This window comes from Notolepis coatsorum (assembly GCF_963971535.1).
Source record: "Notolepis coatsorum genome assembly, chromosome: 18".
NCBI lineage: Eukaryota > Metazoa > Chordata > Actinopteri > Aulopiformes > Paralepididae > Notolepis > Notolepis coatsorum.
In genome coordinates this window covers 85,738,326-85,751,983 of record NC_140182.1, presented here as the reverse complement: position 1 = coordinate 85,751,983, position 13,658 = coordinate 85,738,326, and the positions used below count along the sequence as shown (strand labels likewise).

The window sequence follows — 13,658 nt, the reverse complement described above, 5'->3', positions numbered from 1 at the left end:
TACTTCCCAAAGGTCAGTGAATACCACGATCACAACACCAGAGGGAGCTCCACAAATCATGTAAAACCCAGATTCGGCTCAAACAAGGGACTAAACACGTTTCGCAATTATGCCACATCAATGTGGAACGCCCTACCTAAAGCTGTAAAGGAATGTGAATCACTACCCACTTTCAAAAACACTCTCAAAAAACACCTACGTGAGACTGCAATTCGAAACTGGCCCCTACAAATGTCCTAACCTAGTTGTACAGTAAATGACCAAGTAAGGCTTTGTCAGTATTCCAATGTACAGTGTAAAATGTGTGTGTGTCCCCTACCCAACCCCCCCCCCCCTCCAATGTACAGCCCTCACCCACCCACCCAACCCCACCCCACCCACCCAACCTCCTCCAATGTACAGTTTCTATGCCAAATGTATATACACTCTTTTTCTGGACACTTTTGTATCACAAACAGTACTGTATTTGCAAATCTGATATGTCATAAATGTATAGATGTAGCAGTACTGTCTATCTGTATGTCATGTATGTCATATGTTATGATGAATTGAAAATGGGGGACCCTGATGTAAACAAGACGAAAGTCTTTCTCTGGTCTGCATCCCCTTAACAATTGTATGTACTGAGCTGTACTGTACCCATTCTGCAATCTGTTAATAAACTTTTCAATCAATCAATCAATCAATCAATCTTCACAAAATCATTCTTAAACTCCATGTAATACACCGTCTGCCGCTCTATGGTGATATTGTTACTTCCGACACATGTACAGTCAGGACCATGAATATTTGGTCATCAACACATTTTTCATCATTTTGGTGCCGTACACCACCACCACAATACATTTGAAATGAAGATGTGCTTTAAGTGCAGACTTCCAGCATCTTAACACTTTGAGTGCCAGCAGGGGGCGCACGGGTTGGCTCTGGATTGCCAACACTCTATTCAATGAGAGAGCGAGCACATTTGCGAACGCATAAACTATATCTTAAATGATGGCTATGTGTCTAATACGCCCGTCGCTTATCAATGACTTGTTTGCAGTCAACATTGTCGAAACGGATTTCTTTTAATAATCGGTTCATTTCCGTTTTATACCATTTTGAAGAACGCTCGTTTTTTTAAACTTCCAGAAAAAAAATAAGTTTCTGCAGGAATCGCGCTTTACTGTAATACACAAAACACATTGTAATTTTTCGGCCTATTTATGAATCGTTTTCAAATAAACGCTCGATTATCGATAGTATACGTGTACTTATGCACGCTGGAGAAGCGGGCTGAAAATCGATTATCTTATTTTTTCCTGATCAGCACACACACTCACAGCCACACACACACACATATGGGACACGCTGAGATATATGTGAAAAGAGCTCTGATTATCCCAAGACTGGTCAAATTTGATTCCTTACCTCAGATCAGATGTTCTCCAAAAAGATTATTCCAATTCCTGATCGCCATTCCAAATATCGATCGCGTTTATTGATCCAACGCTGGGTACTGGCAACACATATTCCACGCTGTTCTGAGGGTGGGCAATGAGTGGGATCGTCTCCGGTTACATGCCTGTCTGCCTGACAAGTAAAATGTGGAATCCGGACTCTTTTTTTCCCATCCATTTCATTCAGTCCAATCCAATGGGGTGCAATACCATCCGGAGAGACAATAGGGGGCGGTATTTTCCCTGTTCGAGCTCAGACAGATCCCCACTGGTAACGTGAGGCTAGATTGATGAAAAATGTATGGAAATCGATAATAAAAAAAAACAACGATTAAATAACGAGATTTCTCGTTCTTGGCACTCAACGCATGGCATGAACTAACGGGATTTATCGTCGTTGGCACTCAAAGTGTTAAAGCATGTACAGTTCTGGAACAACATCCTATGGACGGATCAGACAAAGATCAACTTGTACCAGAATGATGGGAAGAGAAGAGTATGGAGAAGGAAAGGAACTACTCATGATCCAAAGCCACCTCATCAGTGTTATGGCGTGGGCATGTATAGCTGCCAATGGAACTGGTTACCTTGTATTTATTGATGATGTGACTGCTGACAACATCAGCAGGATGAATTCTGAAGTGCTCATATTCAGCCAAATGCTTCAGAACTCTATGGACGGCACTTCAGAGTGCAGATGGACAATGACCTGAAGCATAGTACTGCGAAGGTTTTTAAGTTTTTAAGTGGAATGTTATGCAATGGTCTCACCTGAAAAAGTCAATCACCTGACCTGAATTCAAGCATGAGCATGCATTTCACTTGCTGAAGACAAAACTAAGGGAAATGCCCCAAAAACAAGCAGGAACCAAAGTCAGTTGCAGTAGAGGCCTGGCAGAGCAAGTGTCTGGCAATGTCCTACACTGTTCACCTGATTTGTATGTAAAATTGTAAATACCCTCAAATTAAAGCTTTGAAAGAAAATAAATAAATAAATTTTTTTTAATAGATTCTAACATTTTCAAATCTATGCAGTTTTTTTTTTTTTTATTATTATCTTTTCCCCCCTCCTTTTTCCGATTTTTCTTCCATCCCACTGTTTAGTCGTTATGCCAATTCCCAACCCCCTTCCTGGTTGTTGCGCACTCCCCCCTACTGTTGGTCCGGGAGGCCGGAGACTGTCACATGCTTTCCTCCGACGCATGTGCAGCCAGCCGGCAGCCAGCCTGGCAGCGCAGATTCTCACAGGGAGAGTGTAACGTGTGGAAGGTCACACTACCTCCCTCCAGATCCTACCCTCGCTGTGCACTCGCCCCGACCGAACTGTAGGGGTCGCTGTCCACAACGCCCAGGACCCACCCATCAGCTTTCCCACCCCTAACACTGCCAATTGTGTTAGTATGAACGACCAGCCAAGCTGATAGCAACGCCGAGAGCTGGATTCAAACCCAGCTTCTCCAGCGTTGATGGCGAGCGCCTTGCCCACTACACCACCTAGCCGCTCGGAAATCTATGCAGTTGAATTGTCACAACCCTATGTGACACCAATGACCCCAAACACGGCGTGAGACTTCCTCTAGCTTTCCAGAGGAACCGCAGGCGACAAAGGGATCATTCATCCTCTGCATCGGAGACCAAAGCGCCACAAAGTGCTGTTCGTTGGCGCCACAGACTCCCATCAGTCTGCAAGATACCTTTTGATCCGACAAGAAAAGCCTTCGGACCCCCGAGGGATGAACCATGTCCGAGATGTGGGATGTCATCTTTACGCATTTGTTTTCACTCACAATCCTAATTCTCATTCTGACATTCGGGGCTCTTGCCATGGCCTTAATTGTTCTTAACTGGAAGTCAAGTTTGTGTCATTTTTGGTCTCTTGTCAAGTTTGCTCGAGGAACACTACATTAATTTTTTTAAGGGTAGCATTGCTCTAATTTCTGAAGTCTGGGCCTTCGTAGTGTCCTGGGGTCTTCCTGCCTCTTTGTTCCGTCTTCCTTCACTATGAACATTTCAGTAGAAGCCCTCGTTTCAAAGGTATCCTAAGCAATGCTAGTGCATGTAAAACTATAATCACTGTTCACCGCACGTCTGTGTTTGCACCCTTGCCCTAACCTTAATGACCCGTCTAGATTAATCTTCCAATCAGTCCTCTAGATTCATCTTAGATTGATCTTCTATGATCTGCAGCGTCATCCTTCATCTTCTGGATTTTTGTTCTTCTGCCATGATTACAAGGAAGCTGCACCACCACATGGAAGCGGGCGATTATACCAGATCACTATAATTATACGACAGAGATGAGGGAGAGAGGAACCAAAGACCAGGGATGGATGATTTCTGCTCATGCCCTGGTTTTTGCCGTCCTTCGGTAGGAACTGTTGTAAAGGCATACAGTAGGCTTATAACCGGGGATGCACCGATACCACCCTCTCACTGTCGATACCGATTGCGAGTCCTAAACATTCAGTATTGGCCAATTCAGAGTACCGATCTCGTTCATTGCTTTCACAGAATATGACAGAATTTAGACCATCAGTTTGGAGTCATTGAACAGAAATTATTGAAATAATAACATTTTCACGATTTGATTTGAAATCTTTATTTCGAACATGTAAATGAATACAAACAAAATAAATGACTAAACAAAATCAAAACATAACTCAAACAATAAATAACTAAACAAAAGCAAAACATAACTCAATTTACATTTAGAAAAGGAGTAGGAAGAAGTATACACTTATTTAATCCTACCCCTTTTCCACTACTCAAATGAGTGTACTAATTTAAAACGTTTCAAAACATATATATATATATATGCCAAAAAACAACAACGATATATGTAAAACATGAAAGAAATAAAATAAAAATGTAATAAAAAGAAAATGTAAACACCCGTGAATATCAAGTCCCTTCCTCATCCATGTACCTCGTGAACATAATTTCCTTATACATCAGTTTGAATTGTCTCATGTTTGGACATTGCTTTAGCACCACATTCAGACTGTTCCACAGTTCTGTTTCATTAGGGGCTCTGCTTGGCATCACTACTGCACTATCTCGCGTACGTGCACGCGTACTGAATAAACCACAAATGTACCTCTAATACCAGTATTAGTCTGACCACACCCCTCATCAGCTTACCTTCATAAGCAGGTGTGTGGTCACCTGCTCTCCTCCTTCTCGCTTTCACCACAAGGAAGAAGTGCCTCGGTAGATCCCCACACTTGACACCATGATGGAAGAAAGGTTTAGGAGCAGCTTTGGGAAACAAGGATACGTTGACATCATATCTTTATTTTCTCTCTCACTATTTTCGAGAAAATACGGCGATATTGTCTTCGTACTGGAGTGTCTGGAAGATGATGATCATTCTAAAAACCCTCCACCGGTTTTCGTATTGGGAGCACGCCGCTGCATGCTTCTCAACTGCAGTTCCTTGCTGTGTTTGTTGGGGTGAAACCTGTCAGGCCACAGCTGAACTGTCGGACATGCCGCTGTTGTGAGAAGCGGTGCGTTCCAGGTTGGGTGAGTAGTGTTTGCTGGCGGGCTCCACTTGTCTGTTAGTGCTATGGGGGCTACTTGACAAAGTTTATGGAAACCGGCCCCAGACTAGGGTCCTTTGTTCAGCCACCTAGGCGACAGAAGGCCTTGGTCTGGAGACCATTATAGTTTTAACTAGTGGGCCGCGACCATTGACACTGGTGATCCCTGTGTGTTCTGGACGAGTGGATTCTCTCTGTCACCGTGTTAAGGCCCCATCTTTCATATCCAAATGAGAGTATTCCTTCACGAGGGGATATGTGCATGTAATGTGCGATAGCGGCAGATTCATGTTCAAAGTCAGCTACACAGGCCAGTTGGTACTGTGCTGACTCCGTCGGATGTGGTAATGTCACCGTTGTGAAGCGGTGTTGACATCTTGTTTTCTCTTTTCTCTTAAAAAGTGATGAGAGGTTCAGAACGGCGGCCTGTCTGGGTGAGTGTTATGTCATTGTTTACATGTTCATAGCTTACGGTTAGCCGGTCAGCTGTTAACTGCTGCGTTAGCCTGCTGGATCGCTGCATGGCCTGCTTAAGGCCTACTATTAGCCAGTCAGCTGTTAGCTGCGGGGCTAGCATGTCGTGGTCGCTAGGTAACGTTAGCTTGCTGCTATGGCCATGGCCTGGCGCGGGGTAGCTTAGCTTCTCGCGCGCCGCCGTGAGCTCGCTTCTGATCGCGTGCGTCGTTAGATCGGCGTCTCGCGAGCAGAAGCAATAGCACCCGAACGGTTGGAGCAGCCGTTAGCTTGATGCTATTCTGTTGAACGTGCTTTGATTTTAACATGTTTTACACTCTTGACCACGACGTCATCCTTGACAGGGGATGTTCGTCGACCCTGCCCTGAGCCTGGACGGGGATTGCGTCAACAAAGAGGACTGTAGCGACTGGTTGGAGCGGCGACGCTGCCCGGATCGAACAACACAGGACGGCTGTGTTCTACGGTGTCTTGTGACTGCACTTCGCTGATCTGCGTTCCGGGTAGGAACGGGGTTGACCAGACCTCATAACACGTCTTCTGGTTTTACTTTGCTAAATGTATTGTGAATAACGGTGTTTTTCCCAAAACGTGTGTTGCTACAATGCATTTAGGATACGTTGCGGGTTATGTGTGAGCTGTTTTTGTCACTGGCAGTTAGCTTCTCCGTGCAAACGGGATGTAATGATCTGGTTGTTGTGTGAGTAACACGGCCGTGTACTCACAACTAAGGTAACTAACCTATGAAGCTATGCTTGGTGACAAGTGAGTAAAAGAATGTTCTTTCTCAGACTGTAATGACAATGAACAGTGTGTTCACACATTAACAGGTTTTCCTGTTTTAACTGGCCGTATTGAGGGTAAAATAGGAGGATTGTGTTTTCCCCCCCGGTTCCCTGGGGACTTTATCACCTCCTATCAGACATGTTGTGCATTAATTGTGTCTTTTGTGTGGTAGGGATACGATGTAACTCTTAGCTTGATTGCTGAGGTTGTGCTAAATCTGCTGGAGAAACTTATTTCCTAAAGGGAAATTGGTTTGGTTGCTGTCATGTGTGCTTAGCAAGGCCTGTGGTCGATACTAATCAAGAATGATGTATTCTCTCATTGTGAAAAAAACGGCGTTCCTCTGTTGAGTGTTTTTGCCATTTTTTGTAGGTGATGATGGGTTGTGTGTGTCATGTGACCTACAACTGGGTTGTACTGGCCACAGAAGCACATGTGTATGTTGGACCGGGGTTCTTAGAGCCCTCTCTATTCTGTGTTTTTCCTTAGTAAAAATCAGATAGCAGGTTAGCTCATGCGCTGTGTGGAGCTGTGAAACGCTTCATAGAGCTGACTATGACTGTGTCATATTCTCTTTTTGTCGTAAAGGGGTGAACTGGTAACCTTTCCTCTCCCCATTGTTCTGTCGGTCAGGGGTACACCCCCTGTCCTTCAAGGTTCCCGTCACGTGGCGGTTCGGCACGTTACGGGGGGGGGGGGGGGGGGGGGGGAGGGAGTTCCTGGTCCCACGGCCTGGTATATTGGGCGTGTGCACCGCAGGAATTCCCCCGCCATAGAGTACGTCACCGTGCGCGTCTCTGTTGGTAGGACTTCCGTGTGCTGTTCAGGTCCATGTGATGGATCTGTTTTCAGGGGGGGTGGTCAGGGCTCCTCCTCACCAAGCGCCTATTCAGGCCTTCTGTGAGTTCGGACTCCTTCTTCCATGTGAGGAAGCCTCCATCAGAGTACAGAGCCTTCCTCCTCAGATTGTCAAAGTGAGTGGACCCTCTAGAAGGGTCCTTTTCTATTGTATGTATATTCGATTCAATTCGTTTATTGAGTGTGTATGGGTTCAGTGCCTCTTCCCCGGAGGCCCTAAAACCAGTTTTTTACATGGCTCAAGGTGCAATATATTCTTTTCAATCTGTACAGCTCGCGTGGGAAGTCTCTCTGGGGATCCCCGTCTCTTTCCTATGGGAGGGTGGTGGGATGTAAAAATGTGAACATTTTTTACCCCGGCTGTGTAGACTGGGATACATACTGTTGATGCTTCCTTCTTTCTATTCCAGAAGTGTTGGAGTTAGGGAGTGTCACACCCCTCTTGTCGTTCCCCTGGGCGCCTTGGGGATTCAATGACAGGTCTAAATAGCCTGTTCATTGATGGGGGTGTGTCCCGACGCACGTATAGTGCTAGCTCGCTGTAAACAGGCGATTGACTGGCACGCCTTGGTTGCTTGTGGTTGAAACAGCGTTTTTATAAAGCAACTGAGATGGGGGTTTTTCCTCTTCCGACGACCACATCCCATGACCTGGGTGGGTTGTCGACGGATTCTCGTTCATGTCTGGGGGATGATGACGGGATGGATCTGAACATATGTAGTGGGGTCTCACGCCCTTGGGGTGGGCCACCAGGCGCGGTTCGTCCGAACGTCTGGGTGGCGCCTTCTTTTCATGTTAAGATCAACACGCATATCTGCCCTTCTCCTGGAGTAGGCATGTCGGCGTGGTTAGGGCACGGGACTGGTTCTGGTCACGCTGGTCCAGATCAGTTGAACCCGTTGTCCGCCGGGGATGCAGATCTGCTGTTCTGGTACCCTGAGGGACTTGGGCTTTTTTCAGGGGGAAAAATGCCAGGTCGGTCTGGGTGTCACAGGGTTAAGCGCTATGGAGACCCTGGTTGGGTATGTTTTTACTCAGCACTGTCGTCATGGCTTACAGCCATGCCATTCTGTACGCGCTCGATCTCGTCGGATCTCGGCCGCTACACAGGTTGGTCCTGGTTAGTACTTGGTTGGGAGACCGCCGGGGAATACCAGGTACGGTGTGCTTAGGGGCTGGTTCTCCATTATTTTTCGCTCCTCTCTCACGCATGGCGAAGAGGGGCCTGTGGGGGTGGTTTTTTGACCTCCTCTGGTGACCCTGTGCTTCCCGTACCGCCAGGCCCGGTCCGAAGTGATGTTTGCGACCCGTAGGCCTGGGTTAACCCTTTTTGGAAACTGAAACACTTGTACTGCGGTATAGCCGGTGTATACCCGCAGGTGTGTTTTGGAGTTTTTTCTTGAGGGGTTATAGGAACAACCACCGCATTGGGTAACACCGAGGTGGTTGATTCCCTGGTGTGTTGGAGCAGTGTCAACTCCCGGGTTCACCGTTTGAGGGTGCCCCTGCACGTTCATGACGTCTGCCAATCGTGTCAGCCTTCTCTGCCTCGACCCCTCTGGGTGGGGGTTTTTAAATGGAGGCTTGGTCATGCAACACCGCCAGCTTACGCTCCTTCCGCCGGGGCGGCTGTGTTCAGCTGTCCCCTCTGGCGCCTGTCTCGTCCGCAGTCTCCAGGCTAGGGTTAACAGCCTGTTGCCTGGTTTTTCCCCGGTGCGCTGCCTGCTTCCGTTGGTTAACCTTTTTTGTGTGCTTACGGCCATGCTGACTGTCTGTTCTGCAGGGTTAGTGTGCCAGGCGGTGTACTGTTGGGGGGACGGGGCCCGCTCGGTTTACGGCCATACCGACCTGAACACGCCCAATCTCGTCCGATCTCGGAAGCTAAGCAGGTTCTGGCCTGGTTAGTACTTGGGATACCGCCTGGGATTACCAGGTGCAGTAACTGGGGGGCCTTTGTCCGAATACGCTGGCGATGTGGGGGGCGGGGCACTACGTGCCCACCTGGTGGGGTCTTGATGCTGGCATCATGGACTTCTCCGGGCCCCCATTCCAGGGAGTCCAGTCCTTTTGGTGGGTCTGGGTCTTCCTTCGCGCTCCGCTGCTACGGCCTTGCCACGGGGTTGGGTTTGCCCTTGACCCCGTGATTCTGGGGGCAGTAACGAGGTTGTTCCTCCGTTCGTTCCCGGGTGGCATGCGGGTTGTGCGTGTGTGTAGTCGTGGGGTCAAGCCACGGTCTGCTCACCCTGTGCGTTAAGTTGCTTGAGTGCCTCTTCGCACGGTCGGGTCCGTCGCCTTCCCGTGAAGCCTCTAATAGGGGGGATACCCTCCATTAGGGGGGGTCGGGGGGGCTCGGCCCTCCCTGTTCTGATGGTTTTGGGGGGCTGTCAGCGGGGTGTATTTGTCAGCCAGCGGCTCCGCTTGGCCTCCCTTTGTGCAGTAGTGATGCCAAGCAGAGCCCCTAATGAAACAGAACGTTAGGTTATGACTATAACCAAGTTCTGTTAATTAGGGGTGACGCTTGGCATCAGACGGCCGCTGCAGCCCTTGACCTCACCTTGTGGTGAAAGCTTGGGAAGGAGGAGAGCAGGTGACCACACACCTGCTTATGAAGGTAAGCTGATGAGGGGTGTGGTCAGACTAATACTGGTATTAGAGGTACATTTGTGGTTTATTCAGTACGCGTGCACGTACGCGAGATAGTGCAGTAGTGATGCCAAGCGTCACCCCTAATTAACAGAACTTGGTTATAGTCATAACCTAACGTTTCACTCCACATATTGAGATGCAGTGTCTTCTCATGGTAGTGCGTACATTAAGAACTTTTAAATTGAGTTCTCCCCTCAGATTATAACCCCCCTCCCTATCAAAGAACAGTTCTTGAATGTTTCCTGGAAGTACATGACCTTTTGCCTTATACATTAATTGTGCCGTTTTAAATTCCACAAGATCATTTAACTTGAATGTTTTTTACTTTAAAAATAATATGTTTGTGTGATCACGATAACCTGCAATGTGAACCATCCTTATGGCCCTTTTTTGGAGTATAAAAAGTGGTTGTAGTGTAGAATTATAAGTGTTTCCCCAGACTTCAGCACAGTAATTTAAATATGGTAAAACTAGTTAACAGTAGAGAATGTAGAGTGATTTTCTATCCAGAATGTGCTTTACTTTACTCATGACTGAAATGCTTCTTGACAGTTTAGATTACATGTTTTATGTGAGGTTTCCAGCTGATTTTGTGGTCTATTATTACACATAGGAATTTATTTTCATAAACTCTTTCAATAATCACATCATTTATTTGAACTTGTACTTGAGTATTTAATCTACAGTTTCCAAATAACATAATTTTAGTTTTGCTCAAATTCAATGATAATTTGTTTCTATCAAACCATTTTTTTTATTTCTTCATTTCAGATGTGATGACCTCTAAAAGCCGCTGGATATTCTCACCAGGGAAAAAAAGCATGTGCCATTAGAGAGATGTGCTTCTAGGTGTCAGAAATCCAGCAAATCAAGTCACTTTGCTTTAATTTCTGACATGTTACATATAGTTCTTTCTTGGTATCGGATTTTAGTATTGGGGAAATTTAAATTATCTACTGTATATACCAATACCTTATTTTAGCAGACAAATATCCCAACTAGGGATGGGCACTTGCCGTTTCAACTGAACGAGTATATTTGGTATTTGAGTTCCTTTAAAAAAATGTCACATCACCAAAAGTGCTTGTTTGTACAACTGAAACAGAAATCTCGCTTTGAAATCCCACAAGGTGTGAGTTGTTGCAGGAAAACAACACTGGTCAACTGTGGAGCATGAGAGCGTACGAACGCTTTGTTGTGTTGAAAGCGAGCTTAGCATTATGATAAAAACAAACATTATTATGTCTGCGGAGTGAGACATAATAAAATTGGTAGTGTGTGTGTGTGTGACCCCATGCAATATCTCGTTATTGCTGCTGACATGAACTTTAAGATGTGTTCTAATTATTTTTTTACCTAAGCACTAGGGTGGGATGATACATCGATCCAGATCGATATATTGATCTATTATCAATTATCAAATAGGATCGATGCAACGTAAAAAGATCGATTCATATTGCGATACTCTTTATTTTGAAAATCCCCTCGTGAGCATATCCGCCCGGCTGCAACAACAGTAGCTCAGCGGTGTTCTTTTTTTTCCTAGACGCATTTCTGGGAGACGCTCTCCGATTGGCCACTGACTGACGCTCTCTGATTGGCCACTGACATGTTTGCCCAATCGCGTGACGAGCTGTGTCTTTGCCCATTTCCGGGTCGAACAGCCTGCAAACTACCTGGCGTTCTATCGCCATGCTCTAAGACAAACTCTAACCTTAACCAACTTCGAAAGAGTGCCTAAGCTTAACCGTCGAAAGAACTTGCCGTCACGCTCTAAGACAAACTCTAACCTTAACCAACTTCGAAAGAGTGGCTAAGCTTAACCAGTGTAGAAACAGGCGTCGGCCAATCAGAGAGCGTCTTGCCAGTAATGCGGCTAGGTTTAGAAATAACGCGGACAGCAGAGGTCCACTAGGGACTGGGAAGGAGGGGGGGTTACTGCATTCTCGAGATAGCCCCACTAACAGGATCTGGCCGGTACTGCACCTTCTGACTCCCAATATGCCTTTTCCAGCCAAAATACAGCGCTGTGATAGGATATTCATATCGGGAAAAAAGAAAAACGAACCAAAAACAGTGAACAGGAGGTCTATTTGTATTAAAAACAATAGATTGTTTTTCATTTAAATGTCTGGAAGAGATCAAAAATAAAAATGTCAAATGATATTTCCATTGCCTTTTTTTTTGTTGATTTAAATGTTACTGATTGTGTTAAATGGGCATATAATATTGTCTCATATCGATCGCAGGCACCTGAATCGAATTGTATCGTATCGTGGCAGACTTTGTGATATTGGAAAATATCGTATCGTTGTCCAAAGAATCGATATCGTATCGTATCGTGATGAAACTGGTGATTCCCACCCCTACTACTAGAGTAATTAATGAGAGTACTCGATCTGGGAAAACATTACTCGTGGCCCATCCCTACTTATAACATCACGATGGAACCCATCTATTGTTTAAATAAGACTGACTATGGGTGGCTGATTGGTGCAGTGGGCAAGGCGCTCGCCTCTAACGCAGGAGAGGCTGGGTTCGAGCCCAGCTCTCGGCGTTGCTACCGGCTGGCCGGTCGTTCATACTAACACAATTGGCAAGTGTTAGAGGGTGGGAAAGCCGGTGGGTGGGGATTTGACGTTGTGGACAGCGACTCCTACAGGTCGGTTTGGTGACGCCGGTGCGACAGAAGCAGGAAGTGACGGGGGCAGCGTGAGCCTCCCACGCGTTACTCCTCGCCACTGAGAGTTCGAGCTGCTGCTGTGAAAAGATGAGACAGGCTGCCTCCTCGTGTACCGGAGGGGACACGTGATGCAAGGCTTCTGTCCTCACTACAACCGACCTGTGGGAGGCATAGTCTAGCAACGTTCAAGACAGGGGAGGGAAGAATTGGATATACGAAATTGGGATGGGAGAAAAATAGAAATGGGGAGAAAAAGTGGAAAAAAAAAAAAAAAAAAAACTGACTATGCATTTAAAGACAGCTGAACTGAGACAGTGCTGTGTAGTAGTTTTCCTCTGAGGGACATACCCTTCTGAACCAGGAAGAGACGGTACAAAATAACCTGTGCTCTGCATAGACAACCGCAACCTTCCCTTAGACAAGCACGTCTACTCTGAACTGCAGTCAACACATCATCATACAGTGGTGGTGGTCACGTTTAACACACAGACACACATATCGACCGAAGTATTGATCAGCCGTCCACTTAGTTCCATGGGATGTATGTATTGTAAAGAGAGCAAGCTTGAGTGAGTGAGTGGGTGAGCAAATTATTGAGTGAGTGAGGGTGTGTGTAAGTGAGTGAGTGAGTGAGTGAGTGAGTGAGTGAGTGAGTGAGTGAGTGAGAAAAAGTGTGCATGCAGACAGAAAGGAGAGAGAGAGAGTGTGTGCATGCAGACAGAAAGAGAGAGAGTGTGCATGCAGACAGAGAAAGAGATAGAGAGGGAGGGAGAGAGTGTGTGCATGCAGAGAGAGAGAGAGAGATAGGAGGCGAGCACGAGAGTGAGTGAGCATTATTCTGTGACCCTGTCAGACATTAGTGCTCACCGGTTCTGACAGCACACACCCAGAGACAGAGCGAGCCAACAGACAGGGTCAGGGAGGAGTTCTCCTGCATCCCGGGGCGTCTCCTCTCCTCTCCTCTCCTCCTGCGTCCCCAGTTGGAACAGCGTAACTAGAGAAGCACCCAATGATGCCATTTTCACCGGCAGTACCAATTCGGAGTCCAAACCGAAAACCTCATATCTGGTCCACTGCTTTTTTACTGTACATTATATATGTGTATAGTTTTATACACTTAGTCCATAGACTCTGACTATTATTTGTATACACTTAGGCCATGTTTAGACGTAAACGCTCGCGGGTGAATCCGGAAAAATATTTTTTCGGATGTGCCTTTTGTTCATA

The 13,658-nt window shown here is 46.3% G+C and overlaps 1 protein-coding gene across 1 annotated transcript in view; it reads right to left on the bottom strand.

Annotated features, from left to right (window-relative positions):
• Positions 1-13,658, bottom strand: part of ppm1h (protein phosphatase, Mg2+/Mn2+ dependent, 1H) — a 146,603-nt gene that overhangs the window by 118,203 nt on the left and 14,742 nt on the right. The gene's annotated exons all lie outside the window — the stretch shown is intronic.